Below are 24775 nucleotides of genomic sequence, written 5' to 3' on the forward strand. Positions count from 1 at the left end.
TCCCCTTTCTCCGCATCCTTGCCAGCATTTGTTGTTCTTAGTCTTTTTGATGCTGTCCATCCTTACTGGTGTGAGGTGATATCTCATTGTGGTTTTAATTTGCATTTCCCTGATGATGAGTGATGTGGAGCATCTTTTCATGTGTCTGTTGGCCATCTGAATTTCTTCTTTGGAGAACTGTCTCTTCATTTCCTCTGCCCACTTGTTAATGGGGTTATTTGCTTTTTGGGTGTTGAGGCATGTAAGTTCTTTATATATTTTGGATGTTAACCCCTTGTTGGATATGTCATTTACAAATATATTCTCCCAAACTGTAGGATGACTTTTTGTTCTGTTGATGGGGTCCTTTGCCATACAGAAACTTTTTAGTTTGATGTAGTTCCATGAGGTCATTTTTGCTTTTGTTTCCCTTTTTTGAGGAGATGCGTCCAGGAAGAAGCTGCTCGTGCTTATGTTCAGGAGATGTTTGCCTATGTTGTCTTCTAAGAGTTTTATGGTTTCATGACTTACATTCAAGTCTTTAATCCCTTTTGAGTTTACTTTTGTGTATGGGATTAAACAATAATCCAGTTTCATTATCTTGCAGGTAGCTGTCCAGTTTTGCCAACATCAGTTGTTGAAGAGGCTGCCATTTCCCCATTGTATGTCCATGGCTCCTTTATCATATACTAATTGACCATATATGCTTGGGATTATATCAGGACTCTCCAGTCTGTTCCATTGGTTTATGGGTCTGTTATTGTGCCAGTACCAAATTGTCTTGATTACTGTGGCTTTGTAGTAGAGCTTGAAGTTGGGGAGTGTAACTCCTCCTGCCTTATTCTTCCTTTTCAGGATTGCTTTGGCTATTCGGGGTCTTTTGTGGTTCCATATGAATTTTAGGTTGATTTTCTCTAGTTCGTTGAAGAATGCTGTTCGTATTTTGATAGTTATTGCATTGAACCTATAGATTGCTTTAGGCAGGATGGCCATTTTGACAATATTAATTATTCCTATCCATGAGCATGGGATGTGTTTCCATTTATTGATTTCTTTTATTTCTCTCGTGAGTGTCTTGTAGTTTTGAGAGTACAAGTCTTTCTCCTCCTTAGTTAGGTTTATTCTTAGGTATTTTATTCTTTTTGATGCAATTGTGAATGGAATTGTTTTCCTGATTTCTCTCTCTGCTAGTTCATTGTTAGTGTATAGGAATGCCACAAATTTCTGTGTATTAATTTTGTATCCTGCAACTTTACTGAATTCAAATATTAGATCTAGTAGTTTTGGAGTGCATTCTTTATGGTTTTTTTAATGTACAATATCATGTCATTTGCAAACAGGGACAATTTAACATCTTCCTTGCCAATCTGAATGCCTTTTATTAATTTGGGTTGTCTGATTGCCATGGCCAGGACCTCCAGTACTATGTTGAATAGAAGTGGGGAGAGTGGGCACCCTTGTCTTGTTCCTGATCTTAAAGGAAAATCTTTCAGCTTCTCGCTGTTAAGTATAATGTTGGCTGTGGGTTTGTCATATATGGCCTGTATTATGTTGAGGAAGTTGCCCTCTATACCCATTTTGTTGAGAGTTTTTATCACGAATGTATGTTGAATTTGTCAAATGCTTTTTCAGCATCTACAGAGATGATCATGTGGTTTTTGTCCTTCTTTTTGTTGATGTGGGGGATGATGTTGATGGGTTTTCAAATGTTGTACCATCCTTGCATCCCTGGAATAAATCCTACTTGATCATGAAGGATGATCTTTTTGATGTATTTTTGAATTTGGTTTGCTAATATTTTGTTAAGTATTTTTGCATCTATGTTCTTCAGGGATATTGGTTGGTAATTTTCTTTTTTTGTGATGTCTTTGCCTGGTTTTGGTATTAGAGTGATGCTGGCTTCATAGAATGAGTTTAGAAGTATTCCCTCGTCTTCTATTTTTTGGAAAACTTTAAGAAGAATGGATATTAGGTCTTCACTAAATGTTTGATAAAATTCAGTGGTGAAGCCATCTGGTACAGGAGTTTTTTTCTTAGGTAGTTTCTTGATTACCAATTCAATTTCGTTGCTGGTAATTGGTCTGTTCAGATTTTCTGTTTCTTCCTTGGTCAGTCTTAGAAGGTTGTATTTTTCTAGAAAGTTGTCCATTTCTCCTAGTTTATCCAGCTTGTTGGCATATAATTCTTTGTGTTTCTGTGGTGAATGTAGTGATTTTTCCTTTCTCATTTCCTATTCTGTTAATGTGTGTAGACTCTCTTTTTTTCTTGAAAAGTTTGGCTAGGGGTTTATCTACTTTGTTTATTTTCTCGAAGAACCAGCTCTTGCTTTCATTGATTCTTTCTATTGTTTTATTCTTCTCAATTTTATTAATTTATCCTCTAATCTTTATTATGTCCCTCTTTCCACTGACTTTGAGCCTCATTTGTTCTTCTTTTTCTAGTTTCATTAATTGTGAGTTTAGACTGCTTATATGGGATTCTTCCTCTTTCCTGAGGTAAGCTTGTATTGCAATATACTTTCCTCTTAGCATGTAAGCTTGGCTTGGCTTGGCTTGGCTGCTTCCCACAGATTTTGCAGTGTTGAATTATTGTTGTCATTTGTCTCCATATATTGCTTGATCTCTGTTTTTATTTGGGCATTGATCCATTGGTTATTTAGGAGCATGTTGTGAAGCCTCCATGTGTTTGTGGGATTTTTCGTTTTCTTTGTGTAGTTTATTTCTAGTTTCATACCCTTGTGGTCTGAGAAACTGGTCAGTACAATTTTAATCTTTTAGAATTTATTGAGGTTATTTTTGTGGCCTACTATATGGTCTATTTTTTAAAATGTTCTATGTGCACTTGAGAAGAATGTATATTCTGCTGCTTTTGGGTGTAGAGTTCTGTAGATGTCTGTTAGGTCCATCTGTTCTAATGTGTTGTTCAGTGCATCTATGTCCTTACTTCTTTTCTGTCTGGTTGATCTGTCCTTTGGAGTGAGTGGTGTGTTGAAGTCTCCTAAAATTAATGCATTGCATTTCTATTTCCTCCTTTAACTGTGTTAGTGTTTGTTTCACATATGTCGGCGCTACTGTGTTGGGTGCACATACATTTATAATGGTTATATCCTCGTGTTGGACTGACCCCTTTACCATTATGTAATGTCCTTCTTTGTCTCTTGTGACTTTCTTTGTTTTGAAGTCTATTTTTTCTGATACAAGTACTGCAACTCTTGCTTTTTTCTCTCTATTAGGTGTGTGAAATATCTTTTTCCATCCCTTCACTATTAGTCTGTGTATATCTTTGGATTTAAAGTGAGTCTCTTGTAGGCAGCATATAGATGTGCCTTGTTTTTTTATCCATTCCATGACTCTTTGTCTTTTGATTGGTGCATTAAGTTGATTTACATTTAGGGTGATTATCGATAGGTATGTACTTATTGCCATTGCAGACTTTAGATTCATGGTTACCAAAGGTTCAAGGTTAACTTCCTTCCTATCTAAGAGTCTAACTTAACTCACTTAATATGCTATTACGAACCCAATCTAAAGGTTCTTCTCTTTTTCTCCTCCTTTTTCTTCCTCCTCCATTCTTTATATATTAGGTGTCATATTCTGTACTCTTTGTCTATCCCTTGATTGACTTTGAGGATAGTTAATTTAATTTTGCATTTGTTTAGTAATTGGCTGTTCTACTTTCTTTACTGTGTTGTTTTATTACCTCTGGTGACAGCTATTAAACCTTAGGAACACTTCCATCTATAGCAGTCTGTCCAAAATTGACTGTAGAGATGGTTTGTGGGAGGTAAATTTTCTCAGATTTTGCTTATCTGGAAATTTTTTAATCCCTTCTTCAAATTTAAATGATAATCTCACTGGATAAAGTAAGCTTGGTTCCAGGCCCTTCTGCTTCATTGCATTAAATACATCATGCCACTTCCTTCTGGCCTGTAAGGTTTCTGCTGAGAAATCTGATGATAGCCTGATGGGCTTTCCTTTGTATGTGATCTTATTTCTCTCTCTGGCTGCTTTTAATAGTCTGTCCTTATCCTTGATCTTTGCCATTTTATTTACTATATGTCTTGGTGTTGTCTTCCTTTGGTCCCTTGTGTTGGGAGATCTGTGGATCTCCATGGCCTGAAAGACTATCTTCTTCCCCAGATTGGGGAAGTTTCCATCAATTACCACCTCAAAGACACTTTTTATCCCTTTCTCTCTCTTCTTCTTCTTCTTCTTGTACCCCTATAATGCGAATATTGTTCCTTTTGGATTGGTCACACAGTTCTCTCAATATTCTTTCATTTTTAGAGTTCCTTTTTTCTCTCTGTGCCTCAGTTTCTTTATATTCTTCTTCTCTAGTTTCTATTTCATTTATCATCTCCTCCCCCATATCCAGTCAGCTTTTAATTCCCTCCTTTGTGCTCTTCAATGATTGGATCTCTGACCAGAATTCATTCCTGAGTTCTTGCATATCTTTCCATACCTCCATTAGCATGTTAATGATTTTTATTTTGAACTCCCTTTCAGGAAGAGTCATGAGGTCCATGTCATCTTTCTCAGGAGTTACGTTAATTTTACTCTGAACCAGGTTCCTTTGGCATTTCATATTTGTATATGGCGCCCTGTAGTGCCCAGAAGCTCTACTTTCTGGAGCTGCTCAGCCCCTGAAGCAATGTCAGGGGTTGCAGGGGAGTGGTATTGGTGCCTGGGGGTGGGGGGGAGGAAAGAACTGTTTCCTGCTTCCTGGCTGCTATGTGTGTCTCCACTGCCTGAACCAGTGGGCCGAGCACACAGATGTAAGCCTCTATGCCTTGCATTTGAAGTTGCTGTAGACAGATCTTCCATCTGGTTGGCCTAACGACAGGGTAGGGTTTGCTGGTTTGTGAGCCAGGTGGGGATTGCTGGGAGAAAGGAACAGTAGGCTGCCTGTCACAGAGGGGTTCCCTGGAGCTGTGTAGCCAGCCAGGGAGCTGGAGCACCTGGAAATCATGAAAGCTCCCAACCTGCTGGGCAGAGTGCACCCAGACAATTTTGTCTACCTGTCCTTTCTCCTGATCAGTAAATTCTGTGTGATCCTTGCCCCTTTAGCAGCCCTCCTGCTAAGGGCTTCCTTGTTAGGAAGTCTCTCAGAGCTGCCTACCTTTCTTTTTTCCCAGAGCAGCCAGATATGCATCCCTGCTTTCCACAAGTGGCTGGAATCTCAGTCTCTCCAGGAATTCTGCCTGTCCTAGCTTTCCAATCCCCCAATCACAAGAGTCTCATGAAAGCACCATGAAATGTAGGTTTGTGCTCCCAGAGCAGATCTCCAGAGTTAGGTATTCAGCAGTCCCAGGCCTCCACTCCCTCCCCACTCTGTTTCTCTTCCTCCAGTCAGTGAGCTGGGGTGGGGGAGGGCTTGGGTCCCACCAGGCCACAGCTTTGGTATGTTACCCTGTTCCATGAGGTCTGCTCTTTCCTCCAGGTATATGCAGTCTGGCACAGTCCTCCTTTCTGGTGGTCTTTCAGGATTCATTTTATTAATTATATTTTCATATTATATGTGGTTTTAAGAGGAAGCCTCTGTCTCACATCTTATGCCACCATCTTTAATCAAAGATACTTTATTATTAGTTCAGTTTTATGTAGCTAAAAGGAAAAATTTAAAAACTCTATTAATGCTGACTAGAAACCTTGCCATCATCTCTCATTTTCTCTCTTTCTCTCTCTCTCTCTCTGTCTCATCTGATAGACATCTCTCTCTATTAATGCTGACTAGAAACCTTGCCATCATCTTTCATTTTCTCTTTCTCTCTCTCTCTGTCTCATCTGATAGACGTCTCTGGATTTTTGGCTTATTTGCAAGTACTGAAAAGACTGACATGTCTGGCTTTGAGTGGTATTTCCCGATCTTAATTTCATTAACAAACTGCTTTCCAGTGAAATACATATCTAACTGCATTGTTATTATTAATGTTCATTTCCCCCCAATTTTCTTAATGAAAAGTTTTGTATGCATAGAAAAGTTGGCAGAATTATACAGTGATATGCTCCTATTAGATTCTACAATGGATAATATGTTTTTCTGTTTGTTTGATCGCATATCTATCTGTTCTCCATCCATTATCTAACCATTGATCCATTTTTAATGCATTTCAAAGCAAATTGCAGATATAAGTACACTTTACCCTTAAAAATTTTAACTTGTATATACTTAAATAGATCTTTTTTATTAAGATATCATGATACACAATCTTATGAAGGTTTCATATGAGCAACATGTGGTTGCAACATTCACCCATATTATCAAGTCCCCCCAACACCCCACTGCAGTCACTATCCATCAGTGTAGTAAGATGCTATAGAATCACTACTTGTCTTCCCCATGCTGTACTGCCTTCTCCGTGACCCCTCTACATTATGTGTGCTAATCATAATGCCCCTTAATCCCTTTCTCCCTCCCTCCCCACTCACCATCCCTAACCCTTTCCATTTGGCAACCGCTAGTCCCTTCTTGGAATCTGTGAGTCTGCTGCTCTTTTGTTCCTTCAGTTTTGCTTTATTACCATACTCCACAAATGCGTGAAATCATTTGATGCTTGTCATTCCCCACTTATTTTCCTGGCTTATTTCACTGAGCGTAATACTCTCTAGCTCCATCCATGTTGTTGTAAATGGTAGGATTTGTTTTCTTCTTATGACTGAATAATATTCCGTTGTGTATATGTACCACATCTTCTTTAGCCCTTCATCTACTGATGGACACTTAGGTTGCTTCCATATATGTGCACTATTATAAATAGTGCTGTGATAAATATAGGGGTGCATATGTCTCTTTGATACAGGGATCTTGTTTCCTTTGGGTAAATTCCTAGGAGTGAAATTCCTGGTCAAATGGTATTTCTATTTTTAGTTTTTTGAGGAACCTCCATATTGCTTTCCACAATGATTGAACTAATTTACATTCCCACCAGCAGTGTAGGAGGGTTCCCCTTTCTCCACATCCTTGCCAGCATTTGTTGTTCCTAGTCTTTTCTATGTGAGCTATCCTAACTGGTGTGAGGTGATATCTCATTGTGGTTTTAATTTGCATTTCCCTGATGATTAGCAATATGGAACATCTTTTCATGTGCCTGTTGGCCATCTGAATTTTTTCTTTGGAGAAGTGTCTGTTCATTTCCTCTGCCCATTTGTTAATTGGGTTATTTGCTTTTTGGGTGTTGCAGCATGTGAGTTCTTTATATATTTTAGATGTCAACCCCTTGTCAGATATGTCACTTATGAATATATTCTCCTATACTGGAGGATGCCTTTTTTGTTCTGCTGATAGTGTCCTTTGCTCTGCAGGAACTTTTTAGTTTTATGTAGTCCCATTTGTTCATTTTTGCTTTTGTTTCCCTTGCCTGAGGAGATATGCCCAGTAAAATGTTGCTCCTGTTTATATTCAAGAGATTTTTACCTATGTTTTCTTAACTAGATCTTAATATATGCTTGTAGCCCTTTTTTTCTTTTAAGGAAAATTCACATGCAGTGAAATAGATAAATATTAAGGGTACAATTTTATGATTTTGAGAAATGCAATACTCAGCCCAATCCCTATCTAGATAGAGAAATTTTCATCACCCAAGAAAGTTTTTTCATGCCTTTTCCTACTCAGTCCCCTTGCTTGACCCTCACCAAGGAACAATTGCTGTTCTCAGTTTTTACACCATTGATTAGTTGTGCCTGTTCTAGAACTTCATACAAGTGCAGTCATACAGTTAGTATTATTTTGTGTGAGGTTTCTTCCACTCAACCTGTTTTTGAGAATCATTCATGTGCATATTTCAGTAGTTCATTCCTTATTGGCATTCTATCATCTAAGTATATCACAATACATTTCATCCATTCTCCCATTGATGGACATTTCGGTTGTTTCCACATTAAGGCAATTAGGAAGAAAAGCTCCCATGAACGTGTCAAGAACTGTGCAGGGCCTGCGGTTTTACCCCACTTGCAGGATAGCCTGCTACCTATTTTCATGGATGCTAGCAGGAGATGCAAGACTCCTAAGTCAGACAAGGTGTTTTATTGCACACAGTAATAGTAGCCAGAGTGTCACTGTTTGTACCAATTTCCTAAGCTCTATTTCCATTGGGTGACATGACAGGGCCAAGTGACAACTGTATTCATGAGTTATATCACAGAAGACAAACTCTGAGCTTGGGGATGCTGAATCTTTTATGATAGCCTTTGAAGGAGACATTATCTTTTATCTTGTAAAGCTATTCTCTCTTTAAACACTTGCATCTCAGAAAAGATAGCCAGTTCTTCTCCTTGAAAGACCATAGACCTGTGGAAAACTGTCTCCCAACCAAACAATCTCGTACAAGTTTTTTATGAGCATGTTGTAATTTCTCTTTGGCAAAATCCTAAAAATAGAATAACTTAGTCATGAAGTAGATGTTTGTCTAACAATCCGAACTTTTTCTAGAATGATTGCACCATTTTATACACCCACCAACAACACATGAGAGTTCTTGTTATTCTGACTCTCACCACGTTGGTGTTGCCAGTGTTTTTATTTTTGACTGTTCTGGTTGATTGTACTGGTAACTCAGTTGTGGTTTAATCTGTATTTTCCTGATAACTAATGATATTGAACACTTTTCCATTTGCTTTGGCCATTAGTAAATTTTCCTTCATATGGTGTCTTCTCAAATCTTTTGCCTTTATAAAAAATAGGATTTTTTTTGTCTTTCTATTATTGAGTTGTAAGAGTTCTCTATTATAGATACACATCCTTTATTAAATACATATTTTGCAAATATTTTCTCCTTTTTTGCTTATTTATCTTTTTAACTGTGTCTTTTAGGGGATAGAATTTTTAAAATTTCACACAAGTCTAATACATCAAAATTTTAAATGTGTTTTATGGTTACTACTTTTTAGGTCCTGTTTAAGAAATCTGTTCCTACCTTGTGATCATAAAGACTTTTCAAATGTTTTCTTCTGGAAGCTTTATGATTTTAGCTCTTAAGTCTAGGTCTATGATACATTTTGAGTTATTTATTGGTTAAGGATGAGGTTTAGGTGGCAGTTCATTTTGTTTCAATATGCATATCTAGTTGTTCAAGTACCACTTATCAAAAAGCCTTTCTTTTCCTCATTGAGCTGCTTTGGTAAAAAAATAAATAACCTTTTTATGTATAAATGTCGGTCTATTTCTAGGCTCTTTATTCAGTTCCATGGATTTATCTATTTTACACCAGTACCACACTGACTAGTATAGCCTGAGTGGTCTTAAAGTAAGATAGCGTAATTCTTAAATTTTGTTCCCCTTTTTTGTGATTACTTTGGATAATCTGGGTCATTAGCATTTTCATATAAATTCTAAAATCAGTCATTGGAATATAGATAAATAAGTAGGCAGAGAGATAAGTGAGTTTTTGTGTGGTGTATCATAGATAACTTATTGTTTATTTATTTTTAATCTGAAGACCCCCTTTATTTTGAGAAAAATATAAGACTTGTAGGAAAACACCCCTGAAGTGGTGATCCAAATGATGTCACTCCCCAAATTCACAAATGACAAGATCTGATATTTGTATGTTTTCTGATCTTTGTATGGTTCTGTATGTCATGCACAGCTTTGAGGTATATATTTGGAACCAGGCAGCGTACACAGAAACTGACTTCAGCTATAAATTAATTCCTGACTTACTGATTACTTTTTTTTTGGTATCATGAATCTACAATTACATGAAGAACATTATGATTACTAGGCTCATAGAACTAGGCTCCCTCCCTTCTCCAAGTCCCCCCAACATACCCCTTCACAGTAACTGTCCATCAGCATAGTAAGATGCTGTAAAATCACAACTTGTCTTCTCTGTGTTGCACAGCCCTCCCCGTGCCCCCACCCACACTATACATGCTAATTGTAATGCCCCCTTTCTTTTTTTCCACCCTTATCCCACCCTTCTCACCCGTCCTCCCCAGTCCCTTTCCCTTTGGTAACTATTAGTCCATTCTTGGGTTCTGTGATTCTGCTGCTGTTTTGTTCCTTCAGTTTTCCTTTGTTCTTATACTCCACATATGAGTGAAATCATTTGGTACTTGTCTTTCTCCACCTGGCTTATTTCACTGAGCATAATACCCTCTACCTCCATCCATGTTGTTGCGAATGGTAGGATCTGTTTTTTTCTTATGGCTGAGTAATATTCCATTGTGTATATGTACCACCTCTTCTTTATCCATTCATCTACTGATGGACACTTTGGTTGCTTCCATTTCTTGGCTATTGTAAATAGTGCAGCAATAAACATAGGGGTGCATCTGTCTTTTACAAACTGGAGTGCTGCATTCTTAGGGTAAATTCCTAGAAGTGGAATTCCTGGGTCAAATGGTATTTCCATTTTGAGCATTCTGAGGAACCTCCATACTGCTTTCCACAATGGTTGAACTAATTTACATTCCCACCAGCAGTGTAGAAGAGTTCCTCTTTCTCCACAACCTCGCCAACATTTGTTGTTGTTCATCTTTTCAATGATGGTGATCCTTACTGGTGTGAGGTGATATCTCATTATGGTTTTAATTTGCATTTCTCTGATGACAAGCAATGTGGAGCATCTTTTCATGTGTCTGTTGGCCATCTGAATTTCTTCTTTAGAGAACTGTCTATTCAACTCCTCTGCCCATTTTTTAATTGGATTATTTGCTTTTTGTTTGTTGAGGTGCATGAGCTCTTTATATATTTTGGATGTCAACCCTTTATCGGATCTGTCACTTATGAATATATTCTCCCATACTGTAGGATACCTTTTTGTTCTATTAATGGTGTCCTTTGCTATACAGAAGCTTTGCTTTTCAGCTTGATATAGTCCCACTTGTTCATTTTTGCTTTTGTTTCCCTTGCCCGGGAGATGTGTTCATGAAGAAGTTACTCATGTTTATGTCCAAGAGATTTTTGCCTATGTTTTTTTCTAAGAGTTTTATGGTTTCATGACTTACATTCAGGTCTTTGATCCATTTCGAATTTGCTTTTGTGTATGGGGTTAGACAGTGATCCAGTTTCATTCTCTTACATGTAGCTGTCCAGTTTTGCCAGCACCATCTGTTGAAGAGACTGTCATTTCCCCATTGTATGTCCATGGCTCCTTTGTCATATATTAATTGGCCATATATGTTTGAGTTAATGTCTGGAGTCTCTATTCTTTTCCACTGGTCTGTGGCTCTGTTCTTGTGCCAGTACCAAATTGTCTTGATTACTGTGGCTTAGTAGTAGAGCTTGAAGTTGGGGAGTGAGATCCCCCCCACTTTGTTCTTCCTTCTCAGGATGCTTTGGCTATTCGGGGTCTTTGCTAGTTCCATATGAATTTTTGAACTATTTGTTCCAGTTCATTGAAGAATGCTGTTGGTAATTTGATAGGGATTGCATTGAATCTGTATATTGCTTTGGGTAGGATGGCCATTTTGGTGATATTAATTCTTCCTAGCCAGGAGCATGGGGTGAATTTCCATTTGTTAGTGTCCTCTTTAATTTCTCTTAAGAGTATCTTGTAGTTTTCAGGGTATAGGACTTTCACTTCCTTGGTTAGGTTTATTCCTAGGTATTTTATTCTTTTTGATGCTATTGTGAATGGAATTATTTTCCTGATTTCTCTTTCTGCTAGTTCATTTTTAGTGCATAGGAAACCCACAGATTTCTGTGTTTTAATTTTGTATCCTGTAACTTTGCTGAATTCTGATATTAGTTCTAGTAGTTTTGAACTGGAGTCTTTAGGGTTTTTTATGTACAATATCATGTCATCTGCAAATAGTGACAGTTTGACTTCTTCTTTACCAACCTGGATTCCTTGTATTTCTTTGTTCTGTCTAATTGCCAGGGCTAGGACCTCCAGTACTGTGTTGAATAACAGTGGGGAGAGTGGGCATTCCTGTCTTGTTCCCGATCTCAGAGGAAAACCTTTCAGCCTCTCACTGTTCAGTATGATGTTGGCTGTGAGTTTATCATATATGGCCTTTTTTATGTTGAGGTACTTGCCCTCTATGCCCATTTTGTTGAGAGTTTTTATCATGAATGGTTGTTGAATTTTGTCGAATGCTTTTTCAGCATCTATGGAGATGATCATGTGGTTTTTGTCCTTTTTGTTGATCTGGTGGATGATGTTGATGGATTTTTGAATGTTGCACTATCCTTGCATCCCTGGGATGAATCCTACTTGGTCATGGTGTATGATCCTTTTGATGTATTTTTGAATTCGGTTTGCTAATATTTTGTTGAGTATTTTTGCATCTACATTCATCAGGGATATTGGTCTGTAGTTTTCTTTTTTGGTGGAGTCTTTGCCTGATTTTGGTATTAGGGTGATGTTGGCTTTGTAGAATGAGTTTGGGAGTATTCCCTCCTCTTCTATTTTTTGGAAAACTTTAAGGAGAGTGGGTATTATGTCTTCTCTAAATGTCTGATAAAATTCAGCAGTGAATGCATCTGGGATGGTGTTTTGTTCTTGGGTAGTTTTTAGATTATCAATTCAATTTCTTTGCTGGTAATTGGTCTGTTTAGATTTTCTGTTTCTTTCTGGGTCAGTCTTGGAAGGTTGTATTTTTTTAGGAAGTTGTCCATTTCTCTAAGGTTTTTCAGCTTGTTAGTATATAACTTTTCATAGTATTCTCTAATAATTCTTTGTATTTCTGTGGGGTCCGTCATGATTTTTCCTTTGTCATTTTTGATTCTGTTGATGTGTGTTGATTCTATTTTTCTCTTAATAAGTCTGGCTAGAGGCTTATCTATTTTGTTTATTTTCTCGAAGAACCAGCTCTTGGTTTCATTGATTTTTTCTATTGTTTTATTCTTCTCAATTTTATTTATTTCTTCTCTGATCTTTATTATGTCCCTCCGTTTGCTGACCTTAGGCCTCATTTGTTCTTCTTTTTCTAATTTTGATAATTGTGACATTAGACTATTCATTTGGGACTGTTCTTCCTTCTTAGAATATGCCTGGATTGCTATATACTTTCCTCTTAAGACTGCTTTTGCTGCGTCCCACAGAAGTTGGGGCTTTGTGTTATTGTTGTCATTTGTTTCCGTATATTGCTGGATCTCCATTTTAATTTGGTCATTGATCCATTGATTATTTAGGAGCATGTTGTTAAGCTTCCATGTGTTTGTGAGCCTTTTTGCTTTCTTTGTACAATTTATTTCTACTTTTATACCTTTGTGGTCTGAAAAGTTGGTTGGTAGGATTTCAATCTTTTGGAATTTACTGAGGTTCTTTTTGTGGCCTAGTATGTGGTCTATTCTGGAGAATGTTCCATGTGCACTTGAGAAGAATGTGTATCCTGTTGCTTTTGGATGTAGAGTTCTATAGATGTCTATTAGGTCCATCTGTTCTAGTGTGTTGTTCAGTGCCTCTGTGTCCTTACTTATTTTCTGTCTGGTGGATCTGTCCTTTGGGGTGAGTGGTGTGTTAAAGTCTCCCAAAATGAATGCATTGTATTCTATTTCCTCCTTTAATTCTGTTAGTATTTGTTTACATATATTGGTGCTCCTGTATTGGGTGCGTATATGTGTATAATGCTTATATCCTCTTGTTGGACTGAGCCCTTTATCATTACATAGTGTCCTTCTTTATCTCTTGTTACTTTCTTTGTTTTGAAGTCTATTTTGCCTGATACTAGTACTGCAACACCTGCTTTTTCCTCCCTGTTGTTTGCATGAAATATCTTTTTCCATCCCTTGACTTTAAGTCTGTGCATTTCTTTGGGTTTGAGTTGAGTCTCTTGTAAGCAGCATATAGATGGGTCTTGCTTTTTTATCCGTTCTATTACTCTGTGTCTTTTGATTGGTGCATTCAGTCCATTTACATTTAGGGTGATTATTGAAAGATATGTACTTATTGCCATTGCAAGCTTTAGATTCGTGGTTACCAAAGGTTCAAGGTTAGCTTCTTTACTACCTTACTGTCCAACTTAACTCACTTATTGAGCTATTATAAACACAGTCTGATGATTATTTCTCTCCCTTCTTATTCCTCCTCCTCCATTCTTCATATGTTGGGCATTTTGTTCTGTGCTCTTTTTAGGAGTACTCCCATCTAGAGCAGTCCCTCTAAAATACCCTGTAGAGGTGGTTTGTGTGAGGCAAATTCCCTCAACTTTTGCTTGTCTGGGAATTGTTTAATCCCTCCTTCATATTTAAATTATAATTGTGCTCGATACAGTATCCTTGGTTCAAGGCCCTTCTGTTTCATTGCATTAAATATATCATGCCATTTTCTTCTGCCCCGTAAGGTTTCTATTGAGAAGTCTAATGATAGCCTGATGTGTTTTCCTTTGTAAGTGACCTTTTTTCTCTCTCTGGCTGCCTTTAATACTCTGTCCCTGTCCTTGATCTTTGCCATTTTAATTATTATTTGTCTTGGTGTTGTCCTCTTTGGGTCCCATCTCTCGGGAGTTCTGTGTGTCTCCGTAGTCTGAGCAACTATTTCTCCCCCAGTTTGAGGAAGTTCTAAGCAATTATTTCTTCAAAGACACTTTCTATCCCTTTTACTCTCTCTTCTTCTTCTGGTACCCCTATAAGGTGGATATTTTTCCTTTTGGATTGGTCACATAATTCTCTTAATATTGTTTCATTCCTGGAGATCCTTTTATCTCTCTCTGAGTCAGCTTCTATGCGTTCCTGTTCTCTGGTTTCTATTCCATCAATGGCCTCTTGCATCTTATCCATTCTGCTTATAAATCCTTCCAGAGTTTGTTTCACTTCTGTTATCTCCCTCCGGACTTCATCCCTTAGCTCTTGTATATTTCTCTGCAGCTCCATCAGCATGTTTATGATTTTTATTTTGAATTCTTTTTCAGGAAGACAGGTTAGGTCTATATCCTTCTCAGGGGTTGTTATTTTGCTCTGTATCAAATTTTTATGCCTTTTCATGGTGATAGAGATAGTTTGTGGAGGTGGCGCGAGTGACGGCTGGGAGAACATCCCTTCTTGTTGGTTTGTGGCCTTCCTTTCCTTGGAGAACAACCTCTAGCAACTTGTGCTGGACAGCTGCATGCAGACGGGGCTTCTGATTCTTGCCCGGCTGCTATGAAGTTTAGCTCTGCAGTTGCTGTGGGCGTGGCCTGCCTCAGGCTCCTGCCGCAATATGGCAGAGCCGCGTTGGAGGAGGCTGTTTATCTCCATGAGGGGACTCCAAGCTGCCCTGCTTCCCAGGGGGTTAGAGTGCCCAGAGTTCCATGGGATTCCCAGCTGCTGGGCTAAGTGTCCCAGGATGATTCTGTCCAGCTGTGGGGCCCCTGTCCCTTTCAGACTTTCAAAAAGCACTTGCTTTTCTTTGTCCCAGGGGTACCAGCTGCAGGGACCCGCTCACAGGTATTACTGTCCTGTTTCCCTAGTTTCCAGCACCCCACGCATGCACTGTGTGTCTGCACTCTGGTGCAGATGGCTAGGGCTGGGTGTTTAGTAGTCCTGGGCTCCCTCTCCCTCCCCGCTCTGACTCCTCTCCTCCCACTGGGAGCTGGGGTGAGGGGTGCTTGGGTCCCACCTGGCCGCAGCTTGTATCTTACCCACTTTGTAGTCTGGCTGTTGTCCTGTGTCTTCTGGTCTCTCTTTTAGGAAGAGTTGTATTTTCAAAAATATATGTGGTTTTGGGAGGAGATTTATGCTGCTCTACTCACGCCGCCATTTTGGCTCCGCCTCTAGATAAGTTATTTTAAGTTTAACAATAAGAAAAACATTTTAACAACTGTATTGTAATTTTCACAATTATTTCATTCTTCTAAATCCATTATACATAAAGCCAAATTGGACTTTTTAAATTTAACAAGTGATATTTGCTATGTAATTTGGTTAACATTAACTAGGTAAGAAAAACCTGACAGTGTGATGTGTTTGTCTTATTTTCTTTTTTTTAGAATAGGGTATTGGATTAGTTTGATTAGACTGATCAGAATAGTCATGCTCTAGAAAGAGTAAGCATGAAAAAATTAAAGAACAAATAGTCACTAGTTCTTAATGCTCATCTAATTTATAGTACATATTTGAATCTTCTTCTAAAGTAGCACTTCTAACTAAAGAATTTGTTCATTAGTAAACAAAAATACAATTATGGAAAACCTCTGAAGAATTATTAGGAATTAAACTTCTACTTTGGAAAGTTTAACAGTAGAACTATTTGACAATATTGTGACTTAATAGGCTAATTTAAAAAATTTGCAATAAATAATTGTAACAGATCATCAAGAAACTGATCTATTTAAAAAATTAGGATATACAATGTCAATATAAATTTTTTCATTCATCTTATTCTGTTTTAATATTTATTATTTTACTTTAGTCGCTTAATATATATTTTTTCCCATGTCACTTTACAATTTCTATCATGAAAATAATAATTCATTTGCCTAATGTTCTGAAATACCAGACTTCTCAGTTATTATATTTACCTTATTACTGAATAAAATTTATATCCGCATGAAATACTTTTGTTATCTTAAAAGTTTCTGGGGGCTTTGATGCATTACTGAGCTTGTCACTTTTACTACCTACAGAGTGTTATGACATGCAGTTTTGCCCTCTTGACAATGAAACTTCCAGTGCCTTAGGTTTATGGATTATCTTCTCTGTCAGAAAACTTTATTAATGGAAAATTGACCTGACTACCAAAAAGTCTCTGCTCATCTTGTATCCATGGCAACCCTTCATGTAAGGTAGTTTCATTAATAATAATTGGCCAGAGGGTAAATATGAACAATTAAAGATCCCCAGATATTTAAGAAAACAAGCACCAAGAAGAAAAATACCAAAATAAACAGATGAATTTACTTAAGATCAAGAAGTGGTACATCTAGTTATCCTGACTTAATTTAAAATGATTTTTTTTTTCACAGTTCTCCAACTTTATTTTTTTATTTTTTATTTTTTTTATTTTTATTTTTATTTTTTTTTTGAGAGGGCATCTCTCATATTTATTGATCAAATGGTTGTTAACAACAATAAAATTCAGTATAGGGGGGTCAATGCTCAATGTACAATCATTAATCCATCTCAAGCCTAATTCTCGTCAGTCTCCAATCTTCTGAAGCATAACGAACAAGTTCTTACATGGTGAACGAATTCTTACAGAGTGAATAAATTCTTACATGGTGAACAGTACAAGGGCATTCATCACAGAAACTTTCGGTTTTGATCATGCAATATGACCTATAAACCATCAGGTCAAATATGAATATTCATTTGATTTTTGTACTTGATTTATATGTTGATCCCACATTTCTCCTATTATTATTATTATTTTTATTTTTAATAAAATGCTGAAGTGGAAGGTAGATGCAAGATAAAGGTAGAAAACATAGTTTAGTGCTGTAAGAAGGCAAATGTAGATGATCAGATGATCAGGTGTGTGCCTATGGACTAAGTATTAATCCAGGCTAGACAAGGGCAGCAAGACATCCACGGATGCAGAAGATTTCTCTCAAAGCAGGGGGGGTGAGGTTCTGAGCCTCACCTCTGTTGATCCCCAAATTCTCACCTGATGGCCCCCCTGCGACTGTGCCTGTCTTAGGTTGTTCCTCCCTTGAGGAATCTTACCCGTCTCTGGCTAACCAGTCATCTTCCGGGGCCATACAGGGAAATGTAAAGTTGGTAAGTGAGAGAGAAGCCATATTGTTTGCAAAGGTTAGCTTTTTACTTCTTTGCAGATTTATGCCCTGTGGCTTCTATGCCCAGCACTTGTCTCGAGGTATCTTTACCACCTGGAGGAATTATGATACTCGGTAAATTCGATATGAGGCACGAATTCTATTTAAGGTTTGTAATTAGGAAGGAAGAAGAAAAGCTATAGATGTAGCATATGAAGGAAACTTGGGAGGATTGATTATTTCTTTGACATATCTTCTTGTATAGTACCTTAAGTATGTATAGGTTTTAAACTACTAACTAATTTGCACACACATATTAACATAATAGGAATACGGTGACATAAAGAAAGCAAATCTATAATTACCAGCCATCTCCAGTGAAGCCAAGAAAACCATTTAGGCACCCTAGGCATTTGTGAAAATTTATCTATGATATGATGGATATTTTCCAACTGTACTTGAACCATCAGACAAATTAAAGCAGCCCATTTCTGGGATCTGTTCACATCCCATATGTTCTTTTAACCATAGATAGTCTATAGTCATGAGATTTTGGGGTGCTACAACTTGCACCCCTCCCAACTCCTGGTTGAGTTCCAACAGTACAGATCCAGTCAAATTCGTTGTCTCACTGTATGCACATGCCAGCCTAGACATCTCCCTCCTCCTTCTTATGGCAAGTCCAGGAGACGGCGGGCTGGATGCAGCCACAACCGCAGCATCGTCCGGATCCCTGTGGAGGCTTTTTGATGATCATCCCCCGGCACGAGTCCTCCAGAGAGTGCTGATGCCGGAAGCTCCTCCTCATATCGTATCTTAGTTCATTTTCTGGGTATCCAAGCTAGGCCTTGATCTTCTGCGTAGAAACAAACAGACCCTTTGCCCACACTTTGACATGCCCTCTATACCACTGTGCAGAACTCATTGGAGGTCAGCACACAGTAACTGCTTTTTTTTTTTTTTTTAATTAAGAGAAAGGAATATTATCAGAAAAGAGTACCTCCATAGCTGATCATCTGACACCCTTTAAGTGATCAACATTAAGGATATTTAAAGCATGCGTTGATCTTTGATTTACCAATAGTTTTATCCTGTTAAGGAGTAATCCCCCTTTTCTTTCTTTCTTTCTTTTTTTTTTTTTTAAATTTTTAATCTACACTTACCTGAAGAATACTATGTTTACTATGCTCTCCCCTATATCAGGTCCCCCCTAACAACCACATTACGGTTACTGTCCATCAGCTTAGCAAAATGTGGTAGAGTCACTACTTGTCCTCTCTGTGTTGTGCAGCCCACCCTCCCCTTTCTCCCTCCCCCCCATGCATGCTAATCTTAATACCCCCCTTCTTCTTCCCCCCCTTATCCCTCCCTGCCCACCCATCCTCCCCAGTTCCTTTCCCTTTGGTACCTGTTAGTCCATTTTTGGGTTCTGTAATTCTGCTGCTGTTTTGTTCCTTCAGTTTTTCCTTTGTTCCTATACTCCTCAGATGAGTGAAATCATTTGGTATTTCTCTTTCTCCGCTTGGCTTATTTCACTGAGCATAATACTCTCCAGCTCCATCCATGTTGCTGCAAATGGTTGGATTTTTCCACTTCTTATGGCTGAGTAGTATTCCATTGTGTATATGTACCACATCTTCTTTATCCATTCATCTACAGATGGACATTTAGGTTGCTTCCAATTCTTGGCTATTGTAAATAGTGCTGCGATAAACATAGGAGTGCATCTGTCTTTCTCAAACTTGATTGCTGCGTTCTTAGGGTAAATTCCTAGGAGTGGAATTCCTGGGTCAAATGGTAGGTCTGTTTTGAGCATTTTGATGCACCTCCATACTGCTTTCCACAATGGTTGAACTAATTTACATTCCCACCAGCAGTGTAGGAGGGTTCCCCTTTCTCCACAGCCTCGCCAACATTTGTTGTTGTTTGTCTTTTGGATGGCAGCTATCCTTACTGGTGTGAGGTGATACCTCATTGTAGTTTTAATTTGGATTTCTCTGATAATTAGCGATGTGGAGCATCTTTTCATGTGTCTCTTGGCCATCTGTATTTCTTTTTTGGAGAACTGTCTGTTCAGTTCCTCTGCCCATTTTTTAATTGGGTTATTTGTTTTTTGTTTGTTGAGGCGTGTGAGCTCTTTATATATTCTGGACGTCAAGCCTTTATCAGATCTGTCATTTTCAAATATATTCTCCCATTCTGTAGGGTTCCTTTTTGTTCTATTGATGGTGTCTTTCGCTGTATAGAAGCTTTTCAGCTTAATGTAGTCCCACTTGCTCATTTTTGCCGTTGTTTTCCTTGCCCGGGGAGATATGTTCAAGAAGAGATCACTCATGTTTATGTCTAAGAGGTTTTTGCCTATGTTTTTTTCCAAGAGTTTAATGGTTTCGTGACTTACATTCAGGTCTTTGATCCATTTTGAGTTTACCTTTGTATATGGGGTTAGACAATGGTCCAGTTTCATTCTCCTACATGTAGCTGTCCAGTTTTGCCAGCACCATCTGTTGAAGAGACTGTCATTTTGCCATTGTATGTCCATGGCTCCTTTATCAAATATTAATTGACCATATATGTTTGGGTTAATTTCTGGGGTCTCTAATCTGTTCCACTGGTCTGTGGCTCTGTTCTTGTGCCAGTACCAAATTGTCTTGATTACTATGGCTTTGTAGTAGAGCTTGAAGTTGGGGAGTGAGATCCCCCCTACTTTATTCTTCTTTTTCAGGATTGCTTTGGCTATTCGGGGTCTTTGGTGTTTCCATATGAATTTTTGAATTATTTGTTCCAATTCATTGAAGAATGTTGCCGGTAATTTGAGAGGGATTGCATCAAATTTGTATATTGCTTTCGGCAGGATGGCCATTTTGACGATATTAATTCTTCCTAGCCATGAGCATGGGATGAGTTTCCATTTATTAGTGTCCCCTTTAATTTCTCTTAAGAGTGACTTGTAGTTTTCAGAGTATAAGTCTTTCACTTCCTTGGTTAGGTTTATTCTTAGGTATTTTATTCTTTTTGATGCAATGGTGAATGGAATTGTTTTCCTGATTTCTCTTTCTATTGATTCGTTGTTAGTGTATAGGAAAGCTACAGATTTCTGTGTGTTGATTTTGTATCCTGCAACTTTGCTGTATTCCGATATCAGTTCTAGTAGTTTTGGAGTGGAGTCTTTAGGGTTTTTTATGTACAGTATCATATCATCTGCAAATAGTGACAGTTTAACTTTTTCTTTACCAATCTGGATTCCTTGTATTTCTTTGTTTTGTCTGATTGCCGTGGCTAGGACCTCCAGTACTATGTTAAATAACAGTGGGGAGAGTGGGCATCCCTGTCTGGTTCCCGATCTCAGTGGAAATGCTTTCAGCTTCTCGCTGTTCAGTATAATGCTGGCTGTGGGTTTATCATATATGGCCTTTATTATGTTGAGGTACTTGCCCTCTATTCCCATTTTGCTGAGAGTTTTTATCATGAATGGATGTTGAATTTTGTCAAATGCTTTTTCAGCATCTATGGAGATGATCATGTGGTTTTTGTCTTTCTTTTTGTTGATGTGGTGGATGATGTTGATGGATTTTCGAATGTTGTACCATCCTTGCATCCCTGGGATGAACCCCACTTGGTCATGGTGTATGATCCTTTTGATATACTGTTGAATTCTGTTTGCTAATATTTTATTGAGTATTTTTGCATCTACGTTCATCAGGGATATTGGTCTGTAATTTTCTTTTTTGGTGGGGTCTTTTCCTGGTTTTGGTATTAGCGTGATGTTGGCTTCATAGAATGAGTTTGGGAGTATTCCCTCTTCTTCTATTTTGTGGAACACTTTAAGGAGAATGGGTATTATGTCTTCTCTGTGTGTCTGATAAAATTCTGAGGTAAATCCGTCCGGCCCCGGGGTTTTGTTCTTGGGTAGTTTTTTGATTACTGTTTCAATTTCTTTGCTTGTAATTGGTTTGTTTAACTTTTGTGTTTCTTCCTTGGTCAGTCTTGGGATGTTGTATTTTTATAGGAAGTTGTCCATTTCTTCTAGGTTTTCCAGCTTGTTGGCATATAGGTTTTCATAGTAGTCTTTAATAATTCTTTGTATTTCTGTGGAGTCTGTCATGATTTTTCCATTCTCATTTCTGATTATGTTGATTTGTGTTGACTCTCTTTTTCTCTTAATAAGTTGGGCTAGAGGCTTATCTATTTTGTTTATTTTCTCAAAGAACCAGCTCTTGGTTTCGTTGATTTTTGCTATTGTTTTATTCTTCTCAATTTTGTTTATTTCTTCTCTGATCTTTATTATGTCCCTCCTTCTGCTAACTTTAGGCCTCATTTGTTCTTCTTTTTCCAGTTTTAATAATTGTGATGTTAGACTATTCATTTGGGATTGTTCTTCCTTCTTCAAGTGTGCCTGGATTGCTATATACTTTCCTCTTAAGACTGCTTTCGCTGCATCCCACAGAAGTTGGGGCTTAGTGTTGTTGTTGTCATTTGTTTCTATATATTCCTTGATCTCTATTTTGATTTGTTCATTGATCCATTGATTATTTAGTAGCATGTTGTTAAGCCTCCATGTGTTTGTGAGCCTTTTTGTTTTCTTTGTAGAATTTATTTCTACTTTCATACCTTTGTGGTCTGAAAAATTGGTTGGTAGAATTTCAATATTGTGGAATTTACTGAGGCTCTTTTTGTGAGCTAATATGTGGTCTATTCTGGAGAATGTTCCATGTGCACTTGAGAAGAATGTATATCCTGTTGCTTTTGGATGTAAAGTTCTATAGTTGTCTATTAGGTCCATCTGTTCTAGTGTGTTGTTCAGTGCCTGTGTGTCTTTACTTATTTTCTGCCCGGTGGATCTATCCTTTGGGGTGAGTGGTGTGTTGAAGTCTCCTAAAATGAATGCATTGCAGTCTATTTCCGTCTTTAGTTCTGTTAGTATTTGCTTCACATATGCTGGTGCTCCTGTATTGGGTGCATATATATTTAGAATGGTTATATCCTCTTGTTGGACTAAGCCCTTTATCATTATGTAGTGGCCTTCTTTATCTCTTGTTACTTTCTTTGTTTTGAAGTCTATTTTGTCTGATATTAGTACTGCAACCCCTGCTTTCTTCTCACTGTTGTTTGCCTGAAATATGTTTTTCCATCCCTTGACTTTTAGTCTATGCTTATCTTTGGGTTTAAGGTGAGTTTCTTGTAAGCAGCATATAGATGGGTCTTGCTTTTTTATCCATTCTATTACTCTATGTCTTTTGATTGGTGCGTTAAGTCCATTTACATTTAGGGTGACTATTGAAAGATATGTACTTATTGCCATTGCAGGCTTTAGATTCGTGGTTACCAAAGGTTCAAGGTTAGCTTCTTTAGTATCTTACTGCCTAACTTAGCTCGCTTATTGAGCTGTTATATACACTGTCTGGAGAGTCTTTTCTTCTCTCCCTTCTTATTCCTCCTCCTCCATTCTTCATATGTTGTGTGTTTTGTTCTGTGCTCTTTTTAGGGGTGCTCCCATCTAGAGCAGTCCCTGTAGGATGCCCTGTAGAGGTGGTTTGTGGGAAGCAAATTCCCTCAGCTTTTGCTTGTCTGGGAATTGTTTGATCCCACCATCATATTTAAATGATAGTCGTGCTGGATACAGTATCCTTGGTTCAAGGCCCTTCTGTTTCATTGCATTAAGTATATCATGCCATTCTCTTCTGGCCTGTAGGGTTTCTGTTGAGAAGTCTGATGTTAGCCTGATTGGTTTTCCTTTATAGGTGACCTTTTTCTCTCTAGCTGCCTTTAAAACTCTTTCCTTGTCCTTGATCCTTGCCATTTTAATTATTATGTGTCTTGGTGTTGTCCTCCTTGGATCCTTTCTGTTGGGGTTTCTGTATAATTCCATGGTCTGTTCGATTATTTCCTCCTCCAGTTTGGGGAAGTTTTCAGCAATTATTTCTTCAAAGACACTTTCTATCCCTTTTCCTCTTTCTTCCTCTTCTGGTATCCCTATAATACGAATGTTTTTCCTTTTGTATTGGTCACATATTTCTCTTAGTGTTGTTTCATTCCTGGAGATCCTTTTATCTCTCTCTATGTCAGCTTCTATACGTTCCTGTTCTCTGGCTTCTATTCCTTCAATGGCCTCTTGCATCTTATCCATTCTGCTTATAAATCCTTCCAGGGATTGTTTCACTTCTGTGATCTCTTTCCTGACATCTGTGATCTCCTTCCGGACTTCATCCCACTGCTCTTGCATTTTTCTCTGCATCTCATCCCATTGCTCTTGCATTTTTTTCTGCATCTCTGTCAGCATGTTCATGATTTTTATTTTGAATTCTTTTTCAGGAGGACTAGTTAGGTCTGTCTCCTTCTCAGGTGTTGTCTCTGTGATCTTTGTCTGCCTGTAGTTTTGCCGTTTCATGGTGATAGAGATAGTTTGCAGAGCTGGTACAAGTGACCGCTGGAAGAGCTTCCCTTCTTGTTGGTTTGTAGCCTTTTCCTGGGAGAATAGCGACCTCTAGTGGCTTGTGCTGGGCAGCTGTGCGCAGACAGGGCTTCTGCTTCCTGCCCAGTTGCTTTGGGGTTTATCTCCGCTGTTGCTGTGGGCTTGGCCTGGCTGGGGCTGTTCCTCCAAAATGGTGGAGCCCCGTTGGAGGGGGAGCAGCCAGGAGACTATTTATCTCCGTAAGGGGCCTCTGTGCTCCCTGCTGCCCAGGGCGTTAGAGTGCCCAGAGATCTCCAGATTCCCTGCCTCTGGTTTAAGTGACCTGTCCTGCCCCTTTTTAGACTTCCAAAATGCACTCTCCAAACCAAAACAACAACAGCAACAATGAGAGAGGGAACAGAAAAAAAAAAAAAAAAGGAAAAAACAAGCGATTTTTTTTTTTTTTTGTCCTCAGGTGCCGGTCCCAGGCACCCGCTCACTGTTCCTGCTGCCCTGTCTCCCTAGCACCAGGGTCCCTGTCCTTTCAAGGCTTCCAAAAAGCACCCACCCACCGGTCCCGCAGGGAAGGAACGCTCAATATTCTTTGTCCTCAGGCACTGGTCCCACGCACCCGCTCACCAGTCCCGCCGCCCTGCCTCCCTAGCACCGGGGTCCCTGTCCCTTCAAGGCTTCCAAAAAGCACTCGGCAAAAAGAGAGAAAAAAAAGGGGAAAAACGCGTGATTTCTTCCGTCCTCAGGTGCTGGTCTCAGGCACCCACCCACCGGTCCCACAGGGAAAAATGCGGGATATTCTTTGTCCTCAGGTGCCGGT

This window comes from Manis javanica, chromosome 9 (assembly GCF_040802235.1).
Source record: "Manis javanica isolate MJ-LG chromosome 9, MJ_LKY, whole genome shotgun sequence".
Lineage (NCBI taxonomy): Eukaryota > Metazoa > Chordata > Mammalia > Pholidota > Manidae > Manis > Manis javanica.